The sequence below is a fragment of the Ambystoma mexicanum genome, chromosome 1p (assembly GCF_040938575.1).
Source record: "Ambystoma mexicanum isolate Mex_15411 chromosome 1p, UKY_AmexF1_1, whole genome shotgun sequence".
In the NCBI taxonomy this organism is placed as follows: domain Eukaryota; kingdom Metazoa; phylum Chordata; class Amphibia; order Caudata; family Ambystomatidae; genus Ambystoma; species Ambystoma mexicanum.
Window position 1 is genome coordinate 525,556,798 of NC_090921.1, and position 13,288 is coordinate 525,570,085.

The following is a 13,288-nucleotide window of genomic DNA, read 5'->3' on the forward strand; positions in this document are numbered from 1 at the left end:
TTTAAAGGAAATAATTTATTTTATTGTCATTGTTTTAAGGATCATGTATTTAATTGTATTTGTACTAATGATTGAACATATTTGAAAGGTTGATTTAATTCAGCCAATACAAATAAAAAATAAAAAAAATAAAAGAAATTAAACGTACAATAGACAATTTCACCTACCTGACATAGCAGTCATATCGTACCAATTTATAAAAAAGGGGACAGGCAAGTCAACCTTGCTGGACCCATCTTTAGAGTGGTTTGGGAAGGTCAGAGTGGCAGAGTAGCAGAGTGGCAGAGTGGCTCCCCTCTCATTGCCCCTGATGGACTTTTGGATCCGTGAGGCAGTGGGAAGGGAGCTAGAATGCCTGAACCTTTGCTTACTGGTCACAAGGTACGGGATGGGGACCATAGGTCAAACCCACCAAGCTTTTGTGGACCTGGCCTCAGCATTTGACTACATCAATATGCTCTTATTTGTAAATGTCTAGGTGAGCGGGACTACCTGAAGCGTTGCACTTTATCCTGATGGTATTCCATGGCCACACAAGAGCCCAGTTGAGATATAGCATCAACGGAGAACTGATGGAAGCCATTAGGATTGAAAGCGTTGTGAGCCAGGTGGACATTGTAGCACTTCTACTTTCTAATATATACACATTAGTTGAGCATTTGGAACAGGTGGCCTAAGACGTACCGCAAGCCCTGGAGATAAATCCTCGACTTCAAGGTGAAAGATCTTATTTATCACAAGAGAATTACCACTCACAGACTATCCAACGGAATCCCCATAGACTCATATTGATTCCAAAGATGGGCACTAACCCCACTGTTACCCCACTCATAAGGCTGCAGTAGACATGTGGGACCGAGGGGCAGTAATCTAAATGACTCTGGTGTTAATTCTGCCAGAATTACGGCCAAACTTCAAATGGTCCCAATGTCATGGCCTTCGAGACCCAACATATAAGTCTCCATCGTGGCCACTACCCTGGCAACACTATCTTAAGACAATGTTAGCTTACACCCTTTCTTTTTGGACCTGGAACAGAGAGGGGCGGGGCATAAAAATGTCACTTTGTGGTAAGGATTGAAGGATTCTGATACTTACCTGGAGAGAGGTGCCAGCCACATATCCCTGCGTGCCCTGTTGTCTTGCACCCTGCTACATGGAGTGCACCCATGCCCCTGCCTTGCCACTGTGCTCTAAGAAACCTCTGGGTATGAAGCGTGTTACAAATAACCTATAATAATAATAATAATAATAATAATACAGTATTGATTCCGGATATTAATGTTCACCCACTTAGGCCTTCCCCCTGTCTCTGTTGGGAGGGAGACTTCCAGGATGGGGTTTGTCGCTCTAGTTTACCCAGGAGGGAAGTGATTCATTAAAGCCAATTAACCCCATTACCTCTAATTAAAAGCATAATCAATGTACCACCTGGTCTCCAAACCCAGATTCCTGACATGATGGCACATTCAGGCCTAGGCACTGCCGAGACAGAGAAGACTGAAAGCCTCCACCCAAACCTCACCTAATGGACTGGGTGGGAGACATGGCACAGCATGGAAGTGCCTGGTTACCTGACATTCCAGTATCGTATTCCCATCCCTCCCTAATAAGACTCATGATTTTCCTATGGGGAGAACTTTTGACCTTTTGGAGTTCACTTTGCAGTCTTTAATAATTGTGTGAGGTTTAGCAGTTTCCGCCCTGGATGTAAGTCACTAGTCAGCAGGGCCCTGAAGAAGGCAACTAAAGTTTAAGGGAAACATGAAGCTTTGAGTTAGTGGCATTGGGTGAGCAAGCACCTCTACACTTCCTTTCCCAGAGTGCTGCATGCTAGCTGGACTCCCATGGCCTGCCACTACCAGTTAGTTGATAGCCTGCCTTCCCTCCCCCAGCCCAACATGGCCTTGTCGCACTCTACCAGTGTTCTCCAGATGCAGGCACGGACTGGCCTATAGGACAAAATGGAAATGCCCAAACCAAAAACGTTGACCAGTTTTTTGGTCAACGTGGCCCATTATGTTGCCCAATGTATGCCAGTTCGATGAGTTACTTGACTATGGCCCTCATTACGACCCTGGCGGAAAGGGGTTTACGCCGGCGTAAACCATGGCGCCCCTTTCCGCCAGAGTACGAGTTCCCGTAGCGCCATGGTGATTTTTACGCCTGCTTTTTGCAGGCGGAAAAATCCATGGCGCTACGGGACTTGTTGTTAATTACGCCACCGTAATTTACGGTGGCGTAATTAACGCCTTCCCCACTCCCATTATACCCTATGGGGCAAAAATGGGAATGGGGAAGGGTAAATGGGGATTGGGGACTTAGCGCCCCGCCAAGGTCGGAATGGGGCGGTAAGTCCGCCAACCACCATGGCGGAGTTGGCAGCTTAGCGCCATGGACCATGATGCAAATTGCACCATGGTTCTCCGCCAGGGTCGTAATGAGGGAGTATGTGTTAGTAGTTTTGACCATTGTTGCTGAATAAATATTCTGTAAATTGCACAACATCACATATTATCCAACAAAAAAAAAACTTGGGTACTGCTCAAACAGTCTGTCACAAAAGGAATGAATTGACATTTGCAACTGTGAGCCACTTTTTAATTGGTGCCTGGGACGATTTTATGCCCCAGTCCAGATGACTGGGCTGTGCAGCAGTCATTCACCTGTTGTGGGGCAGTTGGGCCTGCTGACTAATTAAAATCTATTAAGTGCTTAATGACTAATTAAATGCATAATCGATGCGCGCTCTGGCCTCCTGGCTCGCTGGGACAGTCTTAAATGAAGAGACTCGGTTGGGAGCTGCGCTGCGCAGCGGCGATAACGAGGAGCCGGCCAGCGGAAGTAATCCCGCTTGATGAGGGCACTCTTTGACTTGACGAAGGGGCCTGAGCCGTTTTTTTTTCCGCAAGACAAATTTGAAGAGATCGGTGTAGCTTGGCGCCAGCTTTTCGCGCTGTCAGGGGCGACTGTGGAGAGGCCACTGCTCCTTGGCACCCCGCCCTATTTCCTTTAATAATTCCTCTAGCTCTTTTTTTAAGGGGACATTTAATTACAGCTTAATTGACGGATGCGCCTTAACCCGCGTTAAAAAAAAAAGAACAGCTATTTTCTTGATTAATAATGAAATTACTTTGAGAGGTTGCGACGGATATTCCCCAACCAAGTTAAAAAGAACTGTTATCTTGTTTGACAGGTGAGGAATTATTTTGACTGGGAATGAAGGGTAAGCGTACGCACGTGCTCACAGAGTGTGGTGCTACACATCAAATAACGTCCTGTGATTGATGCCTGGTCATCTACCCATGCAGCATAACCAATACAAAATAAAATAGACTACATTCTTTTAGGATGTCTGTGTATTGGGAACTGGGCGTGCGACAAGCAATTTGAGAATCTGCTCGCGAGAATAGCTCAGGGGCAACGTGGTCGCGTTGGAAGGATGAGGACACAAAACACCACAGGTTCGATCCCAGCGTCCGTGCTTAGAAACCTCTGGGTATCAAGCAAGTTATAAATAAACTATCACATCATAACGTCATGTGTATAGGAAGGGTAGAAATGGTTCTTGGCAGTCAGTGGAGTGACTAAAATCTCAGCTGTTCCATCATCATATTGAAATTCTGAAGCTGTCCAACAGTGGTTGAAGTGTACGAAAAGAAGTAGTAGAACTATGTTTCCTGCTGGCCTGTCCCCCTCGCCACGCCCCCTCTAACACACAATCCAAACACACCTGCTCTTTATGTAAACTGAAGTGCAAGCTTCAACTTCTTCCTATACTTTTATTTTAAAACGAAACCTTTCCAGAACGGTTTATTTTTCAAATAAAAGTATAGGAACGGTGAAACTTAAAAATAAAAAGTATAGGAGCACCGCTCCCAACTGCTCCCACCCACTTTGCCCTCTGTTGTCGAAATGAGAATATATGGTTTCATTGTAACACATATTGTAATATTAGACTGGGCGCACTGATAGATGATATAAGCACCAAGCCCAGTGGCATTCTGTAATAATTGATTCAAGCTTACAACCTTTTTATCACAGACATATCTGTCAGGTATAAAGGCCTCTGGTCCCAAAATGCTCTTCGATTTTATACAGACTGGAACCCTCACTGGTGTTATTTGGCCCCTTTCCTTTTTTCAGGTGAGTATTTTGAAAGGTATACTGGCCATCTTAGAATGATAACCCGAACCTGCCCGCCTCACCACGGCCATTTCACTGTATTTGTTGAAACAGCTGTTTCCCTGCCTTTTTTGTGTCACCTTTTAAGGAAGAGTCCGGGTTCAGAAATAATCCAAAAAGGTTTTTAAGGGTAGTGAGTGTGGGCGCGAGGGTGGAGAGATGGGGAGACTTAGTGAGGCGCAGAAGGGGGTTTATGGGGGTCTTAACCCCCATAAAAAAATGCTCCAAAAATCAGGGGGGAAACGGTTGCTGCAGCGATATGAGCCAGATCCTGATAAGATTCTTTCAGAAAAGAATGAATGTGTTATTCACTGTTTTGATGATATGTTTTTCTCAGTAAAACAGTGTAACATTCTTATTATGACTAAACTATAGAAGTGATCAATAGAAATAAACTAAGACACGATTTAAAAATGCTAGTAAAATGTAATAGCCTTTTCTTGTTTTTTATAAGGTGCCTTCGCAATGAAATGCAGCGGAACCCCCATCCCCCACACAAGAGATGTATTTTGTCCTCTGGTCGCACAGCTCTCAGCAACGGCTGGGGTGGTTCCAGCAGACATACACGTGACAATATGATGCTCACCAATGAAGAAAGAGGCAGAGGGGAGAGAGAGAGAAAGAGTGCAGCGAGAGAGAGCTAAATTGGTGTACGTCATGCATGGTGCAGCTAGTATTTATAATACAGTATTTATGTATATATTTTATTGATTTTACTTGTTTGATGGATATTATCCGAAAAATAAACAATCTCTACTCTCTGTCATACTCTCTCTCCATATGTCACTGTAATATATACATATACATATTTGTTAAAGGGACATTATGGTTAAGTTGCACTAATATAAACCTATCAAATTCAGTCAAAAACGCTGTGAAAGGGGCGTTATGGTTACAAGTAAAACCGAAACCCAACATAAATTCGCCAGTTATGGTAAGCTAAGCAACCATAACTCGCGCCACCTCCGCAGACTGCTAAGACTAACACCCAGAACATCAAAGATGACATCACACATGTCATTGATGACATCACTGATGACACCCCAAATCTGGGCCACTTGTTTTTGTTCACTGACATATATAGGCCAGGTGTTTTTGTTCACTGACAGTAAGAATATGAAAATTGAAAAGATGCTACATACATATAGACGTTACTCTTGTGGTAGGTTCTTAAAGTAATTTCCTTAGGGTTTGGCCTCAGCACCTGGTGCACATACACGGGGCAATGAGCAAGCCGTAGACACACAATTCATTTGTATACATGAAGATAAACTTTATGTTATTGACATTTTATGGTGATGTTGATTCTTTCCTCCCTACTGAAATTTCCCTGTATGCGCCTCACATTTCTATACATTGTGGCGCTTCATTAGTATTGTTTGCACTAACACAAGTGTGTAGTAGGTCTTCACTTGTGAGCTATTTATTCCATAATTAACATTAGTAAAAATTCTGATATGATTGAAGTTATTATTTTACTGGCCAATATCACTGCTTTACAAATGCTGTACTTCTATGGTGCATGGTGGAGCCATTGCCTATGTGTATCTATGAGTACGTTCCTGTATTAACAACAACACTCCAATATAATGTTTTGTTTAGATGAGTCAATTTTTTAAGACATTAACCAGTTCTACCGATCACCCCTGATATCTTGGTACCAACATTGTAAACACAGCCCCTTGCAGGGACTTTTCATCAAAATGAATTTCATATTTGATCAGTGATGTCATCTATGACATATGTGATGTCAGCTTTAATGTCCTGGGTGTTAGTCTTAGCAGTGCATGGTGGTGGCGCGAGTTATGGTAGCTTATCTTACCATATCTGATGAATTTCTAGGGGTTTTCGGTTTTACTTCTAACCATAACATCCCATTTACAATGTTTTTTCACTGGCTTCATAGGTTTTTATTAGTGCAACTTAACCATAACGTCCCTTTAAAAAAGTTTTTTCACTGAATTTCATAGGTTTTTACCAGTGCACCCTAATGTGCTACAACATCCTAACATCATACGTACCCTAATATGTCAGCATTTTCAGCCAATCTAGAAAGTTCCAAGTAAAAACTGCTATTCCCCAGCTCCTAGCAACATTTTTAACACTTGTATAAACTTTCTGCAACTTTTTCCACTGTTTTTGTGTTCGCCATCATTCGCGAACATCTGACGTCATCGCAGACTTTTGGGACAGTGTCATGTGACCAGGCACGCGCACAGCGGCATGATGATGTGTCGCGAACAGGTCGACGCTGTGCCAAAGGGCCCATGCTTCGCGAACAGCTTGAAACTGCATTTTCAGCTGATCTAGGAAGTTTCAAGCTAGAATTTACTCTTGTACAGCTCCTAAACCTAGTCATACTGATTTTTCATCTACAATTCAGGAGAGAGCACATGCTTGGAAGAATTTTAGCACAACTGCTATGTAACTTCAAAAATGTCATCAGCCATGGCCGTCTCTCCTCCCCAAGTGCCACCACCAGCTGGAGAGCTTGGACAACGGAAAAAGCGCAATGAGCAGAAAAGAATCAAGAAGACCAGGGGGATTAGATAGAGGAAATGCCTACCTCCAGCACCCAAAGAGAATCATGGTTATGGTGATTTTTTACCACAGTTGGTGGTGTACCGAAGGCCAAGGCTACCAAGGTCAAAGGCACTGAGTGAGTTGTACTCAGTCACGGACAACCTTGGCAGTACTCGCAGGGGACCACCTCCATGCAACGCCACACCAAATTCAACCACCGTGATGCTCTCAGAACGGCTGTTCCTTTCACAGGAAGTAGTAGGCTGTCTTCCTCTACCTCATCTTCCCCAAACGCTACTGCCATCACACAAGCCACTGCTATGGGGCAGAAGATCCCACCAGCTACCTTGCAAACAAGAAAAAAGGATGTTGATCCATATCTTTCCAAGACAACAGTACTCTGTATATACTGCAACACACCACTATGCAGGGGGGAGCAGTTCTGAAGTGCTTTCGAGGCTGTAATCAAAGAGCATGAGAAACACTGACCTTATATTTAACGCACGCCCAACATCTTGCTATATGCACCTGCCCCTTCTTATCTGTGATTGGTGCCCCTTTACTCATTTCCCTCCCCCACCTTAGTTACTGACCTCTCCTGCAAAAAGAGAAAAAAAAAATACAAAATCAAAAAACATCCAAAAAAGTTACCTTCAAGAACCATCTTTCACATAAAAAAATAGAACTTAAAAAAATAATCTTATAGAATCTATCTACTTTACATTTCTCAGTAAAGTAGTTAGACCTAATGAGATTCTCCAACATTTCAATTAGCTTTTTGTATTATGCTAATGGTAATAATGGACAATTGTACAATCCGGCGTCTCCCTCTTTCAGGCTGAATCAAGCTACCTGAGAGCATTATATTCTACAATTTCTACAGCAACTCAGCACGATTTTGCTTTCTAACACTTTGTGCATCTCTGGACTTCCTCCCTCAGCATACAACAACCTTGTTCACCCTAAATGCTACTCTTCAGCTACGCTCGCTTTCCACCTCGTGGACGGCAATATGGCGACCTCTACACCGCTTATATAAATCTATCCAACCTCTCGCCTCAGATCTTGGACCCAGCTCCCTCTGACAGACTGTGACCTTCCATCAGGCGTACACCTCAATTTATTGACCTTGAGCTTGCTGTGGCTGCTCTACTTTGCCCGCTCCTTTGGTCCGTCGCCTGTGTCCGGATCCTCCTACCACCGACCTGCATCGGAGTGCTCCGCCCTGCTCTGCGGCTGCAGTGTCTTCCCGCTGGCCCTCCCGTGGCTCTGCCTGCGGTCCTGGCTCTGCGCCCTGCACTTGCAGCTTGCTCTGTCCAGGGGCCTGTGTCCGGATCCTCCCTCCACCGACCTGCACTGGAGTGCTCCGCCCTGCTCTGCAGCTGCCGGGTCTTCCCGCTGACACTTCCGTGGCTCTGCCTGCGGTCCTGGCTCTGCGCCCGGCACTTGCGGCTCGCAGTGTCTGGGGGCGTGAAGTAGTGCTCTGCTTTGCAGCTGCCAGGTCTGCCTTCTGCCCTACCGTGGCTCTACCTACAGTTTCAGATCTGTGCCCCATTGCGCCTAGGGGCGTTAGTGTATCCGTCCCATCTGACAGCGCCTGAGAGCAGTGTCTCCTTCCTGTGGCCTGCCTCTGTATGGTGCTCCGCCCTGCAGCTACTGGGTTCTCCCTTGGCGCTGCCTGTGTTCCAATCCGCCCATTCTCCGGGCTTCTGCACGCACTGACGACCGCCCTGCTCATCCAATAGGCACCCCCCTACTGCTCAGCCACCTTCTCCTCCTAGCCAGCCTCACTGTCTGCTCTCCATTCCTGGAAGTTCCACAGTTTCACAGGCACTGCGGTGCCCCAACTCAATACCTCCCTCTGTCTCCCTGCAACTCTGAACTCCCTGATGCTCTGCCGCCTCCTTCTCCTGGCCAGCCTCTCTATCTGCACTCTGCTCCTGGAGATTTCACAGGTACTGCCGTACCCCCGGTCCTTGCCTCCCTGCGTCTCCTGGAGGCCCTGAACTCTGCTTACCTACCGCAGCTTGCTCTCTCCCCCCTGACTCTGCATTAAAACGCAGCATCTTCTGTCTGACCACATCGCTGACAGCTCTCCAGTCCTGGGAGTTTCATTGGTCCCACCACCATCATCGCACTCCAGCCTCAAGGATCTCTGTCTCATCTCATGATTCTGAACTCTTCTCACCTGCTGATAACTGCTTCCTCCACCTCAGCCAGGGTTGCTCCCTCACTGTTTCTCTGTGACTTTCTCCTACAACTCAGCCTGACCGCTCTACGAGCCTGTGTGAGTCTCTTGCTGGCATCTGGCCCCACTCCTCTCCCACCCCCCACTGTTTTCTCTCCATTCCCGAGAGCTCCCGGGCCCAGCTATCATCAACAAGCTCCAGTACAGTGGCTCCTCCTGGCGGTCTCTGCTTCTATCCCACTGGTATTCAACATTGTGGCCGTTGCTACAGCTTGACTGATTTGTTCCAGCTCCTCCTCAGTGCCATTGGATCATCCTGCCACTCTGGTCTTCGCCAGCTACCGAAACTGTCTCATCCATCCCCTCCCCAGCAATGTGATCTGTGCCCTTCAGGACTGTGCCTGCCTCCCACTACCTGCCTCCTTTTCACATCTTTACCAACAACTTGAACTGTCCCATATGCACTATACCTTTCACCTTAACTGCCCTGCCTCCTAATCTGCCTGCCTGCCCTTCCACAGTAATCTCCCTCCCTTGCTTCTTGTGTCCCACAATGTAGCCCACATATCAGGCAGTACCCCCCTCCTCCACAGACTCTATACCGCTCACATCACATCTTCCCTCCCCACTTCACTCCTTCCCGATTCCACCCACCACTGTGGTTTCCACAGTACCGCCTGCCACTACCGCTTGCCTCCTATCTTGCTCTCAGTTACTCACACACTCCTCAGCCCCCTTGCCCCATAATCACCATTTCCCTACCCACCTCCTTCCCTATTCCCCACACCACTGCAGTATCCACTGTACCCTCAACCTCCTAACTTGCTCTCAGACATTCACGCTTTCTGTCATGCACTGTACATTTATTACCTCCCATCTCTTTTCCCTACCCCCTCACCCCCTTTCTCCTCTCTCAACACTCTATGCTTGGTCATTATGACCATCTACTCTTTCAACTTTCCCCCTCCCCCACCTCTTCCCAACTCAGCCCCCTAACACCTCTATTAGAAGACACAACCTTATCTATCCACAAATCACTAGCACTCCTAACTCCATTGACATCGCCCTCTGGAACACTAGATCTATCTGCAACAAAACCACTGCTGTCCTTGACGTATTCTTTCGTCTCAATCTCCACTTTCTCTGTATCACCGAAACTTAGGTCCCCCATAATTCTTCTGTTCCTGCTTCTCTCACTTCCTCCTCGTATTCTTTTGCCCATGTTCCACATTCCTCAGGTCGAGGAAGTGGCATAAGCCTTCTCTTTCGCCCCAACTACGTCTCCTCTCCCTGTACCACCTCTTTTCCTGTCGTCCATTTATGTACACAATCTTTAATTCCCCTCACGCTATTTCCTTCCTCATAATCTACCGCCCTCCTGGTCCCCTTGGATCATTCTGTGATGACATTATCTCCTCAGCCTTATATCCCCCTTTCCTACTCCACTAATCGTACTCCAACTTTCCACCATCCCTCCTGACTCTCCCCACCTATCCATTCTAGACTCCTACTTTCTTACTCCTCTCCCATCCCCACCTACACACCTATCTGGCTCCACTCTTGACCTCATCTTTACTTCTTCAGTCACTGCCTCTCCTATAACAGTCTTACCCACCTCTCTATCTGACGACTCTTTACTCTCTCTATCCCTCTCCCCTCCTACCTCTCCCCCTCAGTCCCCCTATTGCTCTACCTCCTTTTACCGGCACAATCTACGCAACTTTGACCCCTCTCTTTTAATTTCCTCCTGCTCCTCCTCCCTTCCCCCTCTCTCCCATTTCTCCTCCCGTTCTGCTGATGAGGCGTCTTCCACCTTAACCTCTTCCATTACCTCTACTCTTGACCTTCTCTACCCTCTCTCCTCGTTTCCTCCATCTCACAAACCCGCCCAACCATGGCGCTCTCCTCACCTTTCCTCCATGTGTCGCCTCCTTAGGCGCCTTGAACACCCCTCTGCTTCTAATCAATCCACCTACTTTTCCTATCACACTCTCTATGACAACTGTCTTAACTCTGTTAAACGCACTTACTTTTTGGATCTCCTCCATTCTCAATCCTCTCATCCCCGCCGTCTCTTTCAAACTCTCACACGTTTTCTCTCTCCTCCTACTCCTGATCATTCATTGCCTCTCCTCTCTCTGCTACTGACCTTGCCAATTTCTTCTCAAATAAAGTGTTCAACCTGCACCAAAACATCCTTTCCTCCCCCCTCTCTCTCCCCCATGTCCTCCTTCACTCCTGTTACTCAGTCTGAAGTCTCCTTCCTCCTCTCTAAAATTCACCCCACCTCCTTTCCCACTCACCCCATTCCTACTTCCCTTATTTCAAAAATCTACCCCCTACTCACACCCTACCTGACCTCCTTCTTCAACACTTGTCTAACTATATCCACCTTCCCGTCCCCCTTCAAACATGCCACTATCATTCCTATTCTGAAGAAACCATCTGCTAATCCCCATCTTGCCTCTAACTATCGTCCCATCTCACTTCTGCCTTTTCTCTCTAAACTTCGGGAATGCGTTGTCTATTCTCAACTCTCCTCCTTCATCTCTAATCTCTCTCTTCTCCCTCCCACTCAATCTGGTTTCCACCCTCACCACTCCACCGAAACTGCCCTTACTTCAGTTTTTAATTCTCTTCTCTCCGCCTGCTACTCTAAACACTCCTCCATACTCATCCTTCTCGACCTCTCTGCTGCCTTCGATACTGTTGATCACCCTCTACTCCTTAACTCTCTCTCATCCCTTGGCTTCACAAACTCGGTCCGCAACTGGCTTTCCTCCTATCTTTCCAACCGTGCCTTTGCAGTGTCCTGGGGCGGAACCACCTCCCCTACCTGCCTCCTCAATCATGGCGTTTGTCACGCTCACCTGATTCCCAAGGAGGCGCAGGTCTGGCTTCGAGTGCTGATGCTTCTTCAATGGTGAAGCGCAGGACTCTGAAGATGGACAGGAAGGGCCCCTCTACTCTGGCTTTTCTGGCTCGCAGGAATATTCCCCTGTGCGTGAAAAGGGAGTATTACCTACTGACGGAATAATGCTCAAGCCTCCCACTCCCTTCCAACCCTCCACGATACCCTTCCACGATTCCCCGTGAAGTCTCACCTTAGGGTCTGGAAGGATGAGTTCTCCGTCCTGCTTCTGATGCAGGGGCGCGTTAAAACCCAGTTACTTCACTGGATTGAGGTTTGATGGGAGTCCAAAATAAGCTTGACTATTCAGGTGAGGCGCTGTAAGAGTTCTGTTGCAAGTCCAAAAGTTCAAGCTTAATAATGATGTTCATTGTCTTATTGCAGCAAGCGCTAATGCTTATGTCTTTTTCCCCTTAGGGGCCGGGGTTCGGAATGCCGGAGATATGGCGCCGACCCGAAGTGAAACGTGCAGTTCCAGTAAATGACAGGTAAGTTCTGGATGAGCGTTCAGGTAATGTCTTTGCATTCGCTCATTCAATGTCTTTGTCTTTTTTCCCCATAGGGGCCGGGGTCCGGAATGCTGGGAAGCGGCAGGACCCGAAATGAAATGGGAATGACCCAACAGGTAAGTCTTAGAACTGAGCTTTTCCTATTCCATTCCTTCTCTCACCTTGTTTTCATGTCTTTTTCTCTCTAGGCTCTCGGAAGTGGGTGCGGGTCCAGATGATCGCTGCTGAGATGGAGGCGCCCAGGAAAGGTGAGTGAAATGCAGCGCTGCAGCGATCGAAGCAAAATGCTTTTAAAATGATGTCTTCCCTTTCAGGATCGTCGGTGTGATGTCTCTGTGCTGCTGCTTTAGCAGGTAAGGTCTTCTTTCTCTTCAATTCTCTCTTATCTCCCTTTGCAGGCGACCCAGGATGCTGACAGGCGTGGCTGAAGTCCAGATGCAGGAGCTGACACCGTGAGCGTCCAGCTGCGAGGAGCAGAACAACGCGAAGCGTGAGTTGCTGATCGGGTGTGGTTTAAATAGCTTTGGAAGAAGTTCCAGGTATGTATCCTTCCACCGATCAGGTATGTATCCTTCCCCGACCACACCCAGGTGGAAAGTAGTCCCACAGGTAAAGTAGTTCCATTCAGGCCTCAAGAGGGCCTGGATGTAGCAGCATGGTCTGCATCAGGTAAGTGCACATTAAAACACTTGAACACATGTCTAGCTTTATGAGCCTGGCGCCTAAGGTGCCAGGACTGTGTCCAAAGGGCCCCAGCTTGGGCCCGCTGGCACTTCTCTGGGGGGAATGATGCCTGCCTCTGGGGTTGCTGGGTCGGACCTGGCTCCTTGGAGGTAGGCATCATGACAGTACCCCCCCTCAAGGCCCCTCCCAAGGTTGTTCCCTCCGGGGGTTTTGGCTTGTTCCGAAATCTCCGGTGGAACCTTTGTATTAATCGAGGTGCGTGAACATGGTTACTAGGCTCCCACGATC